The 17,744-nt window shown below is 39.2% G+C and overlaps 1 protein-coding gene across 7 annotated transcripts in view; it reads left to right on the top strand.

Annotated features, from left to right (window-relative positions):
- The window catches only part of AGPAT4 (1-acylglycerol-3-phosphate O-acyltransferase 4), a 57,320-nt gene that overhangs the window by 4,966 nt on the left and 34,610 nt on the right, over positions 1-17,744 (top strand). For 4 of the 7 annotated variants that reach the window (XM_072409054.1, XM_072409052.1, XM_072409053.1 and 1 more), the window contains exon 2: positions 10,138-10,216. The gene's annotated coding sequence lies outside the window, so the exon portion shown is untranslated. Of the gene's footprint in view, positions 1-10,137; positions 10,217-12,025; positions 12,264-17,744 lie in introns of all 7 variants that reach the window. The other 3 variants (XM_072409057.1, XM_072409059.1, XM_072409058.1) reach the window with 2 other exon arrangements.

Genomic DNA, 17,744 nt, shown 5'->3' with positions numbered 1-17,744 from the left:
TGTCTGGGTGGGTATATTTTCCTGGGAGGTGTGGATTTTCTCTGGGAGGTTGTATGTGTTCTTTTTTAAGAAGTGGACTCTTTTTCTGGGTGGGTTTACACTTTTGTGAGGAATGGACTGTTTTTGAATGGTTGTATGGGTTGTTCTGTGAGGAGTGGACATTGTCTGGAAGGTTGTAAGTGTTCTTCATTCATTCTCTGTATGATTGTATGTGTTCTTTTAGGAGTGGACTCTTTCTAGATGGTTGTATGTGAGCGGTGGACTCTCTCTGGCTGGGTATTTTCTTCTGTGAGGGGCAGACACTCTCTGGGTGGGTACATAGTTCTCCCCAGCCCATTTTTGGGGGGCGGGCCGCCTACTTTCTGGTGTCCTTTAAGAGCTGCTGAAAAAGTGCCAGGCGGAATAGCCTGGCACATTTTCAGCAGCACTGAATGGACACCAAAGAGACTGCTCTGCTCGCTCCTTTCTCCACTGATAAGAGCTGATAGCTGATTAGAGCTGGGCAGAGTGAGGAGAGCACAGCACAGCTATGAAGAGATCAGGACACAGGCTGTCACTTCCCCTCTCATAGCTGTGTCGAGTGATTTGGGGAAATTAAAAAAAAAAAAAAAAAAAAAAAACATTGTGCAAACAATGTCTCCGCCCAGTGGGCGTGTGTGATGACGTCATCAGAGCAGTGTGCATAAATGCTGCATGTCACATTCCTCAGCCTTCCACAGCTCTCTGTGTATAAACCTTCATATCCCCTAAACTGTATGTCATAATGACTTGTGATTTTCAGGGTGCACAGGGAACACTTATAGTTAGCACCATTCACAATTTCAGCACCCCAGCTTTTACAAATTTCACGATATGGGGATCAGAATTGTAAAATCTTGTGAAAATACAACATTGGGGTTGCAGTATTAAAAGCAAGTGCGTCTGGGAGTCCTAAATCAAAAATACAAATTGGGGACCCCCGGGGCCACTTACATAGAAAAGGAGCATTGGGGAAGGGCCCCTAAATTTATACTTATCTCTCACAAATCTATAACTGTCATAATATGTTACCCTGACTGCTTCTCCTCCTTCAACCACAATTTCCCTAGAATGGTAGGTGCCAGTGCTCAACCCAGAAATTTTTTTTAAGCTGGGTGGGAAGAAATTTTAGGCGGGTGGCAGCCCCTGTATTATGACCCAGCTGCTCTGTAACCAACTAAAAACAACCGGGTGCTTACTGAAATGTGCCGGGTGGTGCGCCCAGCTAAAAGGGTCTGGGGAGAACGGTGGTAGGTGCGGAGGGGGGGGGGCAATTTTCAATAACCCCCCTTACTTTGGCAAACGCACTGCCCTGTTACACATTACTGCCCATTTCTAACACTGGAAACCCAATTTTTCTGAAATGGGGAGGTATAGCAAACCTAAAATGTGTGGGGAACATCTGTGGATAACACCTCCCTAAAGTTTTATCACAATGGCATCATTGGATCATAACTAACTCTGCTCATCAAATAGAAATTGGGGTTTAGGTACTGGTAGGGTAAGTCTTGGGTACCAGGGCAGTGTGTTTTGATGGGCAGACTTTATGTATTGATGCCATAAAGATGAAAGTTTGGGGGGTGTTAACCACAAGTGTCCCCCACTTGCCCCTTTAATTCTGTTTAATTGCACCTCCCTGTTCTAGAGAAATGGGCGTTCAAGGTAGGGAAGCAGACAGTTTGATGGGGAGAGGTTTTTATGTTCTAATGATGCCATGCTAATGAAATTTTAGGGGTTTATACATCTGTTCCCCACTTTCACCTACAATTTCAGTTTCCTGCACCTCCCCATTCCAGATAAATTGGGATTCAAAGAACAGAGGCTGAAAGGGCAGCATAGTATTACAAATATATCTTGATGAAAGGTAGGTAAAATATTTAGGGGCCCCCACCCCAGTGCTTCTTGCTATGTAAGTGGCCTCGGGGGTCTTTAATTTGCATTTTCAACTTTGGGCTCCTAGGTGCACTTTCTTACAAAACAGCAACCCAAATCTTCCAATTTCCACAAGTTTTTAAACCCATTATCCCCATATTTTGAAATTCTTGAAATTAAAAAAAGAAATGTTGGTTATCAGTAGCTATGAGAGTCCCCTGTGTACCCTAAAAATTTTAGGTAATTACAACCAACAATTTAGGAGATCTAAAGGGTTGAACGCAATGAGTTGTTAGGCTGCAGAACATGACAAGCAGACTTTACACACAGAGCGATCATACTGTAGGTGGATAAATTTCACAGGAAGTTTTTGTCCTACCCTGTCTGTTGTCTGTCCTATCCCCATCTGCGATCACATGCATGATGCTCTTTGTGTTTGGCGCTAGGTATAGCGCCAGGAGGTGACATCTGAGGGTAGGCTGAGTTCACATTGGCAGTAAGGTTGCATTTACCCCTCACTTTCCTCTCGCCAGGAACCACTGCTGCTTGAAAAACTGCTGGGCCTGAAAAGCCCAGCACTTACCACCTGTTACCAATTCCAGGTGCCCAGCAGTTATCACCGGTTACCAATTCCAGGTGCCCAGCAGTTATCACCGGTTACCAATTCCAGGTGCCCAGCAGTTATCACCGGTTACCAATTCCAGGTGCCCAGCAGTTTTCACCGGTTACCAATCCCAGGTGCCCAGCAGTTGCCAAGAAGTAGTCACTCAGGAGGGGCATTTTTTACTGCCAGTGTGAATTAAGCCTTATTTGTTAAGCCACATTGATCACAATATTACACTACTACAAGGTATTACCCTAATAAAACATGGAACTCTAGGGATTTGGATTAAAATACACAGCACTGGACTGTTGGGGTATAATACAAAAAATGGAAAAAAGTGTACATTCCAACAAGCCAGGCATTAGAAAATTGGAACAAAGTATAGGGGGCAAGCAGAACACTGACACAATAGCAGGGATTACTGGATACCTTAGACTCCAACTGGATAACTTAGAGCTCCAAATTTGCCGTGTCTAGCCCCATCAACTTTTTTTTACTACCTGGCTACAGTTTCCCCCAACCCCGCTGAAAAAAAAATTTTCTGGGGAGAACAGTGGGGTATATTCCTGGAATAAAGAGTGGACACTCTCTCTGGGTGAGTATATTCTTCTGGGAGGAGTGCACACTCTCTCGGAGTGGGTATATTCTTCTGTTAGGGGCAGACTCTCTCTCTGGGTGGGTAGATTCCTCTGTGAGGGGTGGACTCTCTCTCTTAGTGGGTATAGTCTTCTGTGAGGGAAGGTCTCTCTCTCTGAGTGGATATATTCTTATTTGAGGGGTGGGTATGTTTTTCTGTGAGGGGCGGAATCCCTTTCTGGGTGGGTATATTCTTCTGTGAGGGGCGGACTCTCTCGCTCTCTGGGTGGGTATATTCTTCCGTCAGGGATGGACTCTCTCTCTCTCTCTGGGTGGGTATATTCTTCGGTGGACTCTTTCTCTGAGTGAGTATATTCCTCTGTAAGGGGTGGACCCTCTCTGCGTGGGTATATTCTTCTGTGAGGGGTGGACTCCTTCTCTGAGTGAGTATTTTCCTCCGGTGGGGCGTGGACCCTCTCTGCGTGGGTATATTCTTCTGTGTGGGGTGGACTCTCTCTCGGGGTGGGTAAAATCTTCTGTGAGTGGTGGACACCCTCTCTGGGTGGGTATTTTCTTTGTGAGGAACTAACTCTCTGATTGTATGTTGTTCCTGTGTGAGGAATGGACTCGCTCTGGGTGGTTGTATATAGTCTTCTGTGAGGAGTAAATTCTGTCTGGATGCATGAGTTCTTCCTTGATAGAAAAAGGGTCAAGTATCTAGGAGTGAGGCTCACACAATTAAAAGAGTGCAAATACAGGTTTACCCAGCAGAGCATATACTGAGTGCTACCTAATATAATTTAAAATATTGCCATGGGAGCTAAAACTTATTATAATTATTGCTTTGTAAACTGGATACATGGGCATTGATTTTTCATATACTGTAAAAGCATTGAGACATTTTTCTAAACCACTGGTAAGCTTCATCGGTAAATTGTCCAGACAGACACTTCATGGGAGATGATGTGTGGAAAACAATTGAGGTTTGATACTGATGTGGATTTACAGGGGCTTCAAAGGCAGGTTCCCCATCACTGCTCAAAGGGTTTGGATATTAGTAAATTTGTCCAAAATTACTAGTAGTGATTGGAGAAGTGCATTGTCAATGAAAAAGCCTACACATCTAGGTGTAGAGGCAAAAATGTATATTTGGGTATTTCTTTCAATTAATGAAAGGAAATCTTAAGACTGTTTACTTACATATAATTGAATGGTTGAAGTCAATGAACCTTTACCTCATTCACTAAGCTAAGTGAAGTATCCTTTGCAAGGAGATAATTCACTTTACTAAGAACAGCCTAAATATCTTTGTGAAATCAACCCCTATATTGGGGAGCACAGAGAACACTCATAGTTGGTAGTAACCAAAACAGCACCCTAGCTTTAAAAAATTTAAAGATAAGGGGATCAGAATTTTAAACACTTGTGAAAATATAACATTGGGTGTCTAGAAGCAAATGTGCCTAGAAGTTCTTAATTGAAAATGCAAATTGGGCACCCCAGGGCCACATACATAAAGGATCATTGGGATGGGGCCCCTAAACTGATACCTGCCTGCCACAAATCTGTAACTGTCATACTTTGTTACCCTGTCTGCTTCTCCTCTCTTGAACCCCAATTTCCCTAGAATGGTGGGGTGTACGAAATAAAACATGTAGGTGCAGTGGGGGACACCTTTGGCCAACATCCCCCCCCCCCATCAATCACACCCCACCACCACCATTAAAATTTCATTACTCTGGTATCATCAGAACATGAAAAACATCAAAACTCACCGCCCTGTTACACATTACTGCCAACTTCTAACACTTGAACCCCAATTTTTCTAGGATGGGGAGGTGTAGGAAACTGAAAATGTGTGGGGAACGTCTGTGGTTAAAACCCCTAAAACATACAAAACTCTGCCCATCAAAACAAAATTAAGGTTCAGGTACTGGAAGGGTACATTGCTTTGCCGATGAAAGTTTGGAGGGTGTTAGGCACAAGTGTCCCCCACTTGCACCTATAATTTTGTTTTCCTGCACCTCTCTGTTCTGGAGAAATTAGGGTTCAAGGTAAAGAAGCAGACAGTTTGATGGGGAGAGGTTCTTTATGTTCTTATGATGCCATGCTAATTACATTTTAGGGGGTTTATACACAAGTGTCCCCCCACTTGCACCTGCATTTTCAATTTTGGGCTCCTAAATGCACTTTCTTATGAAACGGCAACCAAACGTTCAATCCTCAAAGTTTTTAAAATCGTGATCCCCATATCTTGAAATTCTTTAAGGAACTTTTGGGTATTAGTAGCTATAGGGGACCCCTGCGTACCCTAAAATTCTCAAGTCATTAAAACCAACAATTTAGTAGATCTGCAGGTTTGATCATAGTTAGTTGTTAGGCTGCAGAAAATGACAAGCAGCGTAACAACACACAGCTATCACACTGTGGGAGGATACATTTCACAGTTTTTTGCCTCTCAAGCTGGGATGCTGTTGTGGTTTTTGCCTCTCCTGCCCCCATCACATTCATGATGCTCTTAACCTCCATGGCGGTCTAATTATGTCAGTATTTTATGCCAAAAGAAGTACATTTTTGTGCATGGAAATTTATTTTACATTGTAGGCCTAAAATTCTTAGGCATAACTCACCAAAATATGTCCAATATTTAATACATTTATTATTAAGCCTTAAAGAAAAAAAAATCTGTCAAAACAAGGGTGCATAAAAATACTGTAACCTGTAATATCTGTAACTGTATATACTGTATACAGTATCTGTATATACTGTAACTGTACAGTATCGTATATAATTATATATATATATATATATATATATATATATATATAATATAATGATTACTTTTGTATTGGATTCAATACAGTTATTTTGTATTGAACTCCTGGGGAACGTCGGCGCACTCGCTGGCGGAAGATCAGAGGAAGAGTACACGGCCCGAGGATGGGATCTGATAGGCAGGACGCTTATAGAACCAGGTAAGTGTTTTTTTGTTTTTTTTTTTTCGTTTTTGAGCCACACTCAGATTACTGCTCAGGGTGTTAAAGCACCACCACATTTTACCATTATATAAAAGGTGACTTTCCCCTTTTTTTATAGATAAATGTGTGATAAATTTGTGTCACATATTCCAGGTGGCTTTGGGCTGCTCCTTTTCTGCATGACCGACATTGGGAATGTATCCTCGGGGGCTTTCCTATAATGTAAAAAAAAGTGCTTAATCTCACGCATGCCCATTCGGATCAGCTAGGAAGTTGGTTTAAAATACACAGCACTGAACAGTTTGGGCATTAAAAAAATGGACATTCTAACAAGCCAGGCATTAGAAAGTTGAAACAAAGTATAGGGGGTAGGTAGAACACTGACACAATAATAGAGTTACTGGATACCTGGATAAATTTCTGGGGAGAACACTAAATATATCATTTTTGGGATGCTTAAAGCTGAACTACAGGACATTTTTGCAACTAATCTTCCCCTTTCCCAAGCACAGTTCATTAATTAATTACATGTGTTTTAAATTATAACAACATTGGCAAAAACTTTTTCAAATTTATTAGATGAAATGCAAAAATTACTAGTCCATTTCCCTGGAAAGCCCAAGGGTAGAGAAAAGGAGAAGGAAGACCTGTGGTTGGTAACAGGGGAGTTATCTTCTGCTCTGTCACTGCCAGGGTAGCCAAAAGTTTCTTCTGCCTAGGAACAAGGAAATAAAAACAAATGGCCACTAGTTTCAGACATCAAAGAAAACTGTTGCACAAGTAAGAGAAAATCTCTCCACAATGTTTCTACATTTTTGTTGCTGAAATGAGATTTTAAAGAAAATCTCCAGGAGTTTATACTAGAAAGTGTTCATTACATTTCTTGATGTTCATTCCAGGATTCAGCTGCAAAAACTGTGAGGAGTTTAAAGGGGAATTTATGGTCTTCTCTACTTTATGTCCCTACTGTTTTAAAAACCGAATTAGCTAACACAAACAGAAGCCTCACAGACGCATTGCATGGAGAGTGGCCATTGTATCTGTCATACTTAGACATTTTTTTTGTCTAAATAAAACATTTGTAGAATAATGGTGTCTGGAAGAAGCCTAATGTCATCTCATGTTGTCGCCAACCTAAGATAGATTGAAAGTTGTAATTCTAGCATCCAAAATTGTAAAAAAATAACAATAACCAGCATTGGGTCCGGACTAGGAATGTTATGTCGAATTTTACAAAGTTCTTGCTACAAAAATCATAACAGCTAAGCACACATTTTCAAAACGCTAAGGAAGTGAGTCCACTGCCTTCTTCCTCCAACAGAATTTTCCAAGGTATCATTACAAAACATATAGAGCATGTACCCTTTCACACTCTGTTCTCCAGGAATCCTTTGTGCTTTAGTCACATGGTGCACCAAAGACACTCTAATTTAGTGATATTGAAAAATGTATTTCTCAATTTTTTTTTTTTTTTTTTTTTAATCTTGAAAATTTAACAAAGATAAATTCCCCCTTTTTTTTCTTTCTTAATCAGGACCTCTGACGCATGATGCCATTCTTGCTTGCCAGTAAATGTATAATGACAGCTCTAGTGTAAGAAGTTTCCACTGTCAGGTATGTGAGCTGGAAAGCTCACACATATTGTGCTATGCTGCCAAAAAATTATATTTACCCATCTTAGTCCTAAAGTAAAACACAGCCAATTAAATTCACATTAATATGCATGTTCCAGTGCAGCGGTCGCCAACCGGTGAGAAAATTTTGGGGGTGCGGGGGTGCACCAGCCAGAGCCGTGGACCACATGCCCCGTACAAATCCTAGGCTCAGGTAAGGGGTCGGGTTGTCCAGATCTGCGATGGGGAGAGTGAGCGGGTTTATGGCATTCTGACGTCACTATAAGGGAAGTCTCTCCCCTTTGATTGACACCCAGCTCCCCCGCGTCTGCCTGCAGCGAGACCGAAAAGGTTGGCAATCACTGTTCTAGTGCACCACAATGGTGTAAATAGAGTTTTAATAGTAGTAGTGGTTTCCTGTAAGCTATAGAGAGGGGGCCACAATGTTTTTATAGAACATATTTATTGTCATTTATGATGACACATGTAAATGATAAAAATAAGGGGAATAATGTACTTCACAAGCTGACCAAGGTGGCTGCTGCCCTATGAAAATGCGATTACCATGGAATGATCACAAAAAAGCATTTTACGTTTTCTGCCACAATTGTGTACAGCATATTGCTGAACAGGCAAAACATGGCAGCATAGTAGGTCTTCTATTACACAATGAATTGGGAAATTAAAATAAACTTGTTTCCACATTTGGACTATGATAATCCTGGGATATGGCTACCTCCTTTCTGTTTGACCTGAGATTTTAGCACCTGGCAGAGCAATTTCTTATAGCAATGACTACTTTTGCTGATCTCACAAAGGAGGAAGGAACTCCCATTGACTCTGGGTCCTGCTGAGACATATTTATAGTCCAAAATTTGGAGCACTCTATATAAGAAATCATTACATGGATTCTTTTATTGCCAATTATATGTTTTCAAAGTAACTTGAATGTTAGGACTGGATCCTGTTTGTGTGTATTGTAGATTGTTCAAAAAAGAATATTTTAAATAAATGACTAATGACATTAGGTTCAGAATAAATAAAAATATAAACCTATCAATCTTATCCTGTAAAGCAAACAAATGTTTTCTGTATAACAATGTTTACACCTATTAAGATTAAAAGCTAGATACATTCTTTGTGATTCAATAGACATTTAGGGCTCTATTTATACAACCGGGAATATGACATTCCTTCAAACTTTGCCTGGTGGGAATATTCCAGGTATATGTGTTTCAATTGCAGTAATTGATTCCCACAAGAGAATATATGAGGGAATGTCTGATACCCAGTTTTATAAATAGAGCTCCTAGACCGTGTAGTGTTTTTTTTTTAAACAATGTACACAGTTAGATAGGCCTAGCTCCTGTAGAAATCGTCACATTTTTTTTCTTTTACTGTCCTCCATGATCTTTGTACATTTTCCTGCTTTTATTGCCCTGATTTACTGTAATTTTTCTAGAGCTGTATAGACTCTACTATTGGAAAAGGAAATAATAATAATAATAAATGGCTTCTGTTAAGGCATCTTCATAGGAGCAGCCTATATCTAAAATTCCAATGTTACAGGGCACTTTGGTTTGCATACAGATCACTGTAGACCCAATACAATAAGAATGTTTTTTTTTTTTTTTTCAAATCAGTTGGCAGACAGAGTGGTGCACTTCTAATATAACCCCATGCTCAGATATAATATAGAACTTCCTGGTAAAACACTGTTAAAATCAATGTTTTAGCATATATAATAACAAATCTATTAACAATATCTAACAGGAACCAATTAAAAATTAGGACACTCCCAAACAACAATTGCTGTAATTATTATTTAAATGCATAGGGGAAAACCTGGTATACGATCAGTTTCAAGGAGAAATATGTTGGGTACCTGATCATACAACATTTGGCCAGTATTCTTATACATTTCTTATTTGGATTCCATACTTCTGTACCTTTATCAAGATTAAATATGATAGAATTTCTTTCAATCTAGATTTTCTTTACATTAAAATCCTACATTCGCGTCTAGCGTTTTCCCCCCCCCCCAATCCCTAGACATCTGTTAGTGTAACCCTAGCAGCTTCTTACAAGTGTAACTCACTTTTTGTAAGAAATGAGATCTGCTGTCCTAATTTGAAGGGCTCTAACAGGTGAAATCTAACGCCAATGGCTGAAGATATTCTCTTCTATCTGGAGGAGGGCTCCTACAACTCTCGAGAAAAGGTGGATCTTGATCAATACCTTTGCAACCCTTGTTCACATGCTTTATATGTTGTTTTGGATTTAATGACATTCTAGAACCAAGATAGCCAAGGTTGGTTAAAATCAGTTTTCAGCAATTTTGTCAATGTGCCAAACTGTGCAATATGTGCTACTTTTGTGACCTTTTTATAGTTTTACAGTTTGTAATATGAAAATGTTTTATTTGCTGATTGTCTAATAAAAGTACCTGGCAAGCTAAAATGTATAATACTTGCAGGAAAGATCATGATGTCACCGCAGTCTCAAGCAAGCTAGAGATGGTGATCCCCTTCAAGAGGAAGATTCCAAACTACAAGGTAAAATTTTGTAAAGAAAGGAAACTGTAGCTAAAACTCATAGGCTGCAAAGCAACTCAACAACATGTTATACAACCTAATGAAAGAAAAAGGTTAAAAAAAGGTATTATTTGAGTTATATTATATAATATGAGTATGAATATTAAAATGAGGGTTATAGCTTGATGCATTGCTGTTACAAAAAATCAAAAGTATGGATCCTAAAGAGAAAATTGGGTTTAAATTCTGGAGTCCAGAGACTCTGTGGAGCTTTCAATGAAATAAAGTCTCTTTCTTAGGTCCACATCTTACCCGCTCGCCAGAACTTATATTGGCTATTAACTTTATTGGCCTTATTGCTAAGCTTTCAATAGAAAAATATACACTGCTCAATCACCAAGCCTTAGTTCAGGGCATCAGTAGGCTCCTGGACAGTCTGTTGCACTGCTTCCGATGCACTGATACCTAATAGATTCTGGGGTCTGGGGAATTAAAACACCAGGATTTCCTCCTGTTACATACCAGCTGCAAGGGTACAGGGTTGACGGTGCTTCTGTTGTTCCTTCTCTCATAAAGAGGTAGATGCTGGTCCTGCTGCGAGGTTGTTGACCTTCTATAGCCCTGGCCAACTTTCCTTGTGTGGAGGTCTGTCTACTGGTGTCTCCTCCATGTTCATGAAGCTGTGCTTGGAGACCCAGTAAACCGCAACAGCATATATGCATTGTGCCATCCTGGAGGATCTGGACTACCCTTATTTTTTTTTTGACTAATGTATATGCAAGCTAACTGTTGTTCAGGGATCTCTCTGCTGTGAGAACTTACTGCTGGGTAAAAAAGGTTACCTGCTTACAGAACAAAAGAACAATTGCTGCCTGATTGTATTGTGAAACCCTATCGGGCACCTGGTTTGTCAGAATTTGAGTGAGTGGCTTGGATGTTTTTATGTATTTTATGCTTTGATCTTGCTATTCAAAGCCTTCCTGCTGTAAAAATTGTGTTTGCTGCCTTTCTGAATAAAAGTTTTGGACCAACCTGTTTGGACGGTTTATTGGTGTCCCCTTCTCCTGTATGGTTTAGCACTACCAATACCAGTTAAACATGTACCTTTTAGATCAACATTTTTTTTTTTTTTTTGTGGACTTCAAAAAACGCTTTTCATGGTATATTTACCAGACTCTAAATCATGTCTAAAATGCAGGATGCAGTTAAAAAAAAAAAAAAAAAAGGAGCTATTGAAGTGTATATGTAGACAAAACTCATGTCAAACATTTGTCACCAAGACAGGGAGATCCTAAAATTTACTGCTTACACGTTCTGTGGAAGGTCCAGGAGTCTGGCTGTGGGTCGTTTCTTCCCTTTCGTCTGACACTGGCACTGGGGATCTCCAATGTTGGTGGTGGTTCTCTGCACACATAAGACCCAGGAGTATGCTGCGACTAATGTGAAATCACACTGAGATTTTTCATTGCACACAGCCGTCCTGGGTTGCAGGGATTACGTGTGGCCTGTTCATGAGGTTGCACTAGAAACCTACTGGCTTGGATGGGCTGCTGGGATGACATAGGGATTAGGAAGTTTGAAATTCATTGAGATGAGATGAGTAAATAATTTACTGCTTATAATGCTGATTTTGTGATTATTTTTGAGTATCTGCTTAGGGGGTGGCCTGGTGTCAGACCAGAGCCTAGCTCTTGTCTGTAGGGCTGTGAGTATACCTTCTTTTTTTTTTTTTTTTTTTTTTTTTTTTTTACGGATCCTTGGTTAGATACATGTTTTGCTGTTAAAAGGCTCATAGTCATTTTTTAGTGTATCCTCCTTGCTTTGTTCTAGGTGTCAGAGGAGGAAGATGTGAGGATGGTAGTGGTGAAGATGCTAGAAATAGGAAAATTCTTTCTATGCCAGAAGAGACATTTACTGAAAAAACATATGTTCAGACTGTAAAAGGACGTTGAAGAGAAAAGAATTGATATAGGAAATGGTGAGATGCTTTAAGGACTAAAGTCCCGTCCCCCACAACCTTTTTGTACCATTTCGGGTTCATCAATCGCGCTCTTGAAGGTTAATGAAAGTAAGTTATGATGGAAGTACTGCTTTCTCAGCCTGGTAAGGTCTTTTATTTCAGAAGGCCACAGATTTGTCTTTGATATCAAAGAGTTTAAACAAGTTCAGCAGTCAATTCTCTTCATGATGGAAATGTGGGTGTTAAGCAGGAGAGAGTTCATGGCAAAAGTGGATTTGAGATGCTTCTTTGCATGTACCAATACACCATTCAAGTCAGCATTTTTTGAATACCGCTAAAAAAATTCCTGGAAAACAAATATCGCCTGCAATTCCAGGTGTTATCATTTGTCCAGGTGTTCTGCTCCAAGAATATATACCAGTAATTAGTGGTGGCTGCAGATTTCAGAATAAAGGCTGTCAAGCTAGAACATTTTTCAAACAACTGGCTGCTAAATTCTCGGGACAATATCCACCTTGGAGGCTTAGTTACCCGTAGTTCTGGAAAACCTCCAGGACGGGTGTCCAAACTTTTTGCAAAGAGGGCCAGATTTGGGTGAGGTGAAAATGTGTGGGGGCTGACCATTCAGCACTTACATCATTACATCATATGTGCGTGGTCTGGGTGGGTCCCGCACAGCACATGCCCACCAGGGTGATGTGAGGGGTTCCCTGTGCACGGAGTCCAGTGTCAGTGCAAAGCATGTTCTTGGAATCGGAGTGGGCGTGGCCCATGCGGGTCTTGCACAGCACACACGCCCGCTATAATGACATAGGGGATTTCCTGTGCACACATGGGACAACCGTTCTGCCGATTATGCAAGTGGGTTGACTGCATTGATTTCTGCAACAGGAATGCAAAGTCCTCACCCCAGAAAAACTGAAGGGCGAGGAGTTGCAACTCAAAGTAAAAGTTTGTTTCAGAAAACAATCAGGCTTTTGGAGGTAATGACATTTGCAATACTATGGGCTAAAGCTCTCATGAGGCTATTGGACATTAACCCTCTAAAGAAACCGTAAATATCTGGATTGAATATTCCACTTATCATTTGAGACAAGTGCCTCTGTAATCTTGTGGGTTTTACCAACGAACCTGTCAAGTGGATAACCTTGGCTCTCGTAAAATAGGGAGTGGATTACTACAGACACCTAAAGCTAGAGCTAATGAGATAGATGCTCATCTAAGCATGTATCATGTTCAGGGCGACTGGCAGTCAGTGGAAATCGGTGGTTGCTGCAAACATTTTAGAATTAAAAACTGGGAGGGTTTAATTCAGTCAGGCAGTAAAGATCCTCACAGCCAAAAACCATAGTAGTAGTATATATTTCCCATAAAGTTGGAACAAGGTCAATCAGACTTCAAAAATGCATGCAAAGATCATGGATTGGGCCAAGAGACGCTTACAAGCCTTATCAGCTTCTCAGGTTAGGGGTTTCAGACAATTTATATAGATTTCTTCAGCAGCACTCAGTTACTCCTATGAGATTGGGAACCCAAATAGTATTTCTTCATACCAAATATTGGGTTGTCTGTCAATATACTTGTTGCCAACCGGGAAATATGCAAAACGAAACATTTTCTGTTTTCTTTACCCAGAAGATTTATATTGGGTGGTGATGCAATGCCACAGATATGTGAAATCAAGCTAGATTACATTTTTATCCTCTGCTACCAATGCTGTCACAAGTTCTCTAATGTTTTGACCAAACTTCAGTAATTTTGGTGGCATTGTGATGGCCTTGGTGGGCATAGTTTTCAGATCTGATGCGCATGTCAATCCACCTCACTTCAGGTTTCAATTGTTTTTAGAAACTGGTACACGATATGCACAGTGTATAGTTGCTTACCCATCGGATATGTTCGACTGTATACAAAACAGTCAAACTCACTCACTAGTAAATACCACATGTCTCTACTCTACTGCATAATTCACACCGGATTAGAATCTAATTAGGATCTTGCTTTTTTTTTTTTTTTTTTTTTTTTAGCTGAGCAGCTAATAGGAACATTCAACTTCTGGAACCCTTGGATGCTATGTACATGTGCTGTACATGTGCTCATACTGTAACATTACAGAAGGTGTAAAAAGGCTCCTAAAATATGAATCTATTTTGGATATAGGGATTGTGTACAGCAATGGACTTTGAATGCTTCATTTAGGTTATGCCACTGTTCTTCCTTTTAGTGCAAATGCATCTGTGTATCTTTAAACTCCGCCACATATAGCCTTAAAGGCACCTAAACACATTATGCAGTCCACAATTTTTGGTATTTATTATTTTAACTCATGTTATTTATACTTAAGCTGTATTTCATATAGCTGTATCTGTTTCATCTATTTATCTCTGACCTTATAATTCTTCCCAGATTGATGGCACCAACTATTGCTTCTCCAAGAATATTGCAGCTTTCTTTCCTTCATGGCATTGTGTTAAACACTTCAATGCTCCAGACTACCAAATTGACAAAATTTATGTTTTTCCAGTGGTGGTCACAATTGCTGATGATCAAGTGCATTTGATTTAAAGCACTTTTCACATATTGCTTTTGCATTTTGACTTTGTCCTTGTAAAAAAATAATGAAACCGTGTAATGTGTCATGTGTTGTTGTTCACCTGAAGTCGTAGTCACAAATAATGACACATTGTAATATGTCATGTAATATATTTATATATATATATATATATTATATCATATTTACCTAGTTTCAAGACCGGCTAAGGGTCAGATGATTTTCTAATATGTCCTGAGAAATTTTCCTGTCCTGAGAAATCCTTAGAATTGAAAGGCCATGCCATTAACCATGATTGCACCTGCAATTGGAGTAACAGGTCAAGTCCGGGACATTTTTGCTATTTTAATAGAGGAAAAAGAGGGTGGACTACATAAGATAAGATGTGTAATATTCATTTGTTAACATATTTGTTGTGCTGGAATGTGATTTGGGTTTAAAAGTGATCATTTCACTTGTGGTGGCAAAGATAAATATCCTAATTGTGTTACTCTTTTTGATAGTATCACCTAAACTTTGCTTTTTTTTTTATAAATGTTGTCTTTTAAATGGATATGGGATAAGTTTGTAGTCTGAACAAATCAGTAACTGAAATACCCAAAAAGATTGTTGTATTGTGTTATGTCATGCATAACACATTAACATGTTATGTCATGCAAAACATGCATTGCAACAGGGCAACCCATTCAATTAAATGGGCTGCCAACACAGCAAAAATCTGACGCAATATGTGCAAAACTTATATATCCTACATTAATTTATTTCCTTGCCCTTGGAACTTTTTTCTCTGATTTATTATTTGGTATGTATTATCCTTTCTTGCGTTCCAGCAAACAACACTATTTCGGTGCCACCAAAACTCTTAGCATATCAAAACGTAGAAATATACATGGTTAAAAACTGTTCCCAAATGCATATGGTATTGGAGAAGGACTCTTTAGGGGAATTCATAAGGAAACTAACAATTGTAAACATTTTTATGTGTTTGAGGCTGGGGCTAACCTTTTTTACAATAACCATGAAAGGACATGTCTGAAGCCTGAGCTGTCGGCATTACCCATGGCATTTTGCCATACTAATAGTTCTGGTTTTTAAGTTAATTAAAAAAAAAGAAAAAAAAATGAATTCTTTTTCTCTGCACACTCGTGTATAAAAAAAAAATAAAAAAAAATAGTCAGCAATAATATATTTATTACAGACATGTCTACAGGAAAAATAATGTGGCCAGCAAACAATATAAAACAGATTTGATTATTTGGTATTGACAAATGTTGTTGGACTTCTGCTTGTACATATAAATACTACATGACAAGAACACTGACCAATAACCGTGTAAGTGGTGTAGATAACATTATGATTTGGTTCACCCATGTAAAATAAAAATTGGGTAACAGTACAAAAAATGGAAAATACCGGGGCAGTGAATCCTTTTGCAAAGCACTGTAAATAAGCAACTTAATGATGGTCCTTATTGTCTGTATTGATTCAAAAACTTATTTATTATAGTACTGTTTCCCACAGTCAATAAATCTGAGCTAAAACAGGCAATTCACAATAAGGGTTAATAAATTACCCATACTTATTTGAATGACATCCTTAAGCACAGTTGCAAAAGGCGGTACTTTGTACCCAATGCTTTACATGACCTATAGTGAACTATACATTAAGTGGCATTAGTGTTTACTTTGCAGTTAATTCAGTATTTGTTCTAAAAAGAATGGAAGGTTATTTAACTTTCAAAGACTGCAACTTTAATGTAATGTACTGTAGGTTTCCTCGTAATAGCCAAAATCCACACCCAAAGTAAAGATACAAATGAAGGTTTCCCTATCAGAAACTGCTTAGGAATTTAAGTCTGGTTTCATTTTTAAGTGTGTCCAGTACCTTTCATTGCATTTTCAGAGACACTTTTAGACCATGAAAGTAATTTTGCTTTATTATCACACATACAGCAATAAACATTATTAATAAACAGGATTTAGGTGTTACCAACATACATTAAATTGGGGTTTCAAATGACAGACAAATACAGACAGTGACACAGGAGGAGAGGACCCTGCCCCGAAGAGCTTACAATCTAGGAGATATTAGAATATAAAACAATTTTTTTTATATTCATAGTACCATCCTCTATACATCAGATATTTCAAATCCGGCATCTCAAGGAATTACCTACAGTGAGTACTAAAGTCAGCGAACAAGAAAGAAAGAAAAGGACAATAATAGAAATTTAAAGTCATCCTTCAGTCATCTACAGCCATAGGACTTTCCATAGGACTTTCCCATGATGAGTACTATCCTCATCCTTCAGTCATCTACAGCCATAGGACTTTCCCATGATGAGTACTATCCTCATCCTTCAGTCATCTACAGCCATAGGACTTTCCCATGATGATGATCTTTACTGGCATTCAGTTTTGGGAGGATTGCTGCAGTTGGTATTATATTCCTCTCCAGGTGCTTTTAATAAATTTAGATTTTGTGCATTAACTTTAGTGCATTACCACTCTTTTCAGACCATTTTCCCTGGATGCTTTACATGGTTCATACCGGCAGACACCCAGACATTTTTACAACTAGTAGTTCTTTATCCTGGTGTAGATTCTCTTGTTGCTTTGTTAAACACTGGAGGAAAACAATCTGATTACAGACTTTTCTTAGGAAGCATAATAAAATTCAATTCCACCAACTTCCCGTTTTTACAACCGTCAGTTTTTAAAACCAGGTTGCCAGACCTGGCAGTCTTGCTTTCTAACGATGCAGCCAAGAAAGATTAATTGTTGCAGAGACTTAAATTGGTAATATGATGTAATCACATGACAGTGGAAAAACATTCAACAGGGATGACTCAGGGGTGGTTTATTTGTCTTTTAAGGTAGAGAAGCACTTATGTCACTAGAGGAGTCTGGTAGCCATAGTAGCAATAGAAATGGCACATTTGTTTATAGTTTATTTAGGCGCCACTGCCCCATAAGGACTGCTACACATACTGAGAAACACATTTGAAATGTCTGAAGAAACGCTACAGGTGGAGATAT

The sequence above is a fragment of the Pyxicephalus adspersus genome, chromosome 4, assembly GCF_032062135.1.
Source record: "Pyxicephalus adspersus chromosome 4, UCB_Pads_2.0, whole genome shotgun sequence".
Classification (NCBI taxonomy): Eukaryota; Metazoa; Chordata; class Amphibia; order Anura; family Pyxicephalidae; genus Pyxicephalus; species Pyxicephalus adspersus.
The sequence above is the reverse complement of the archived record's forward strand: the minus strand, read 5'-3'. Positions and strand labels throughout refer to the sequence as shown.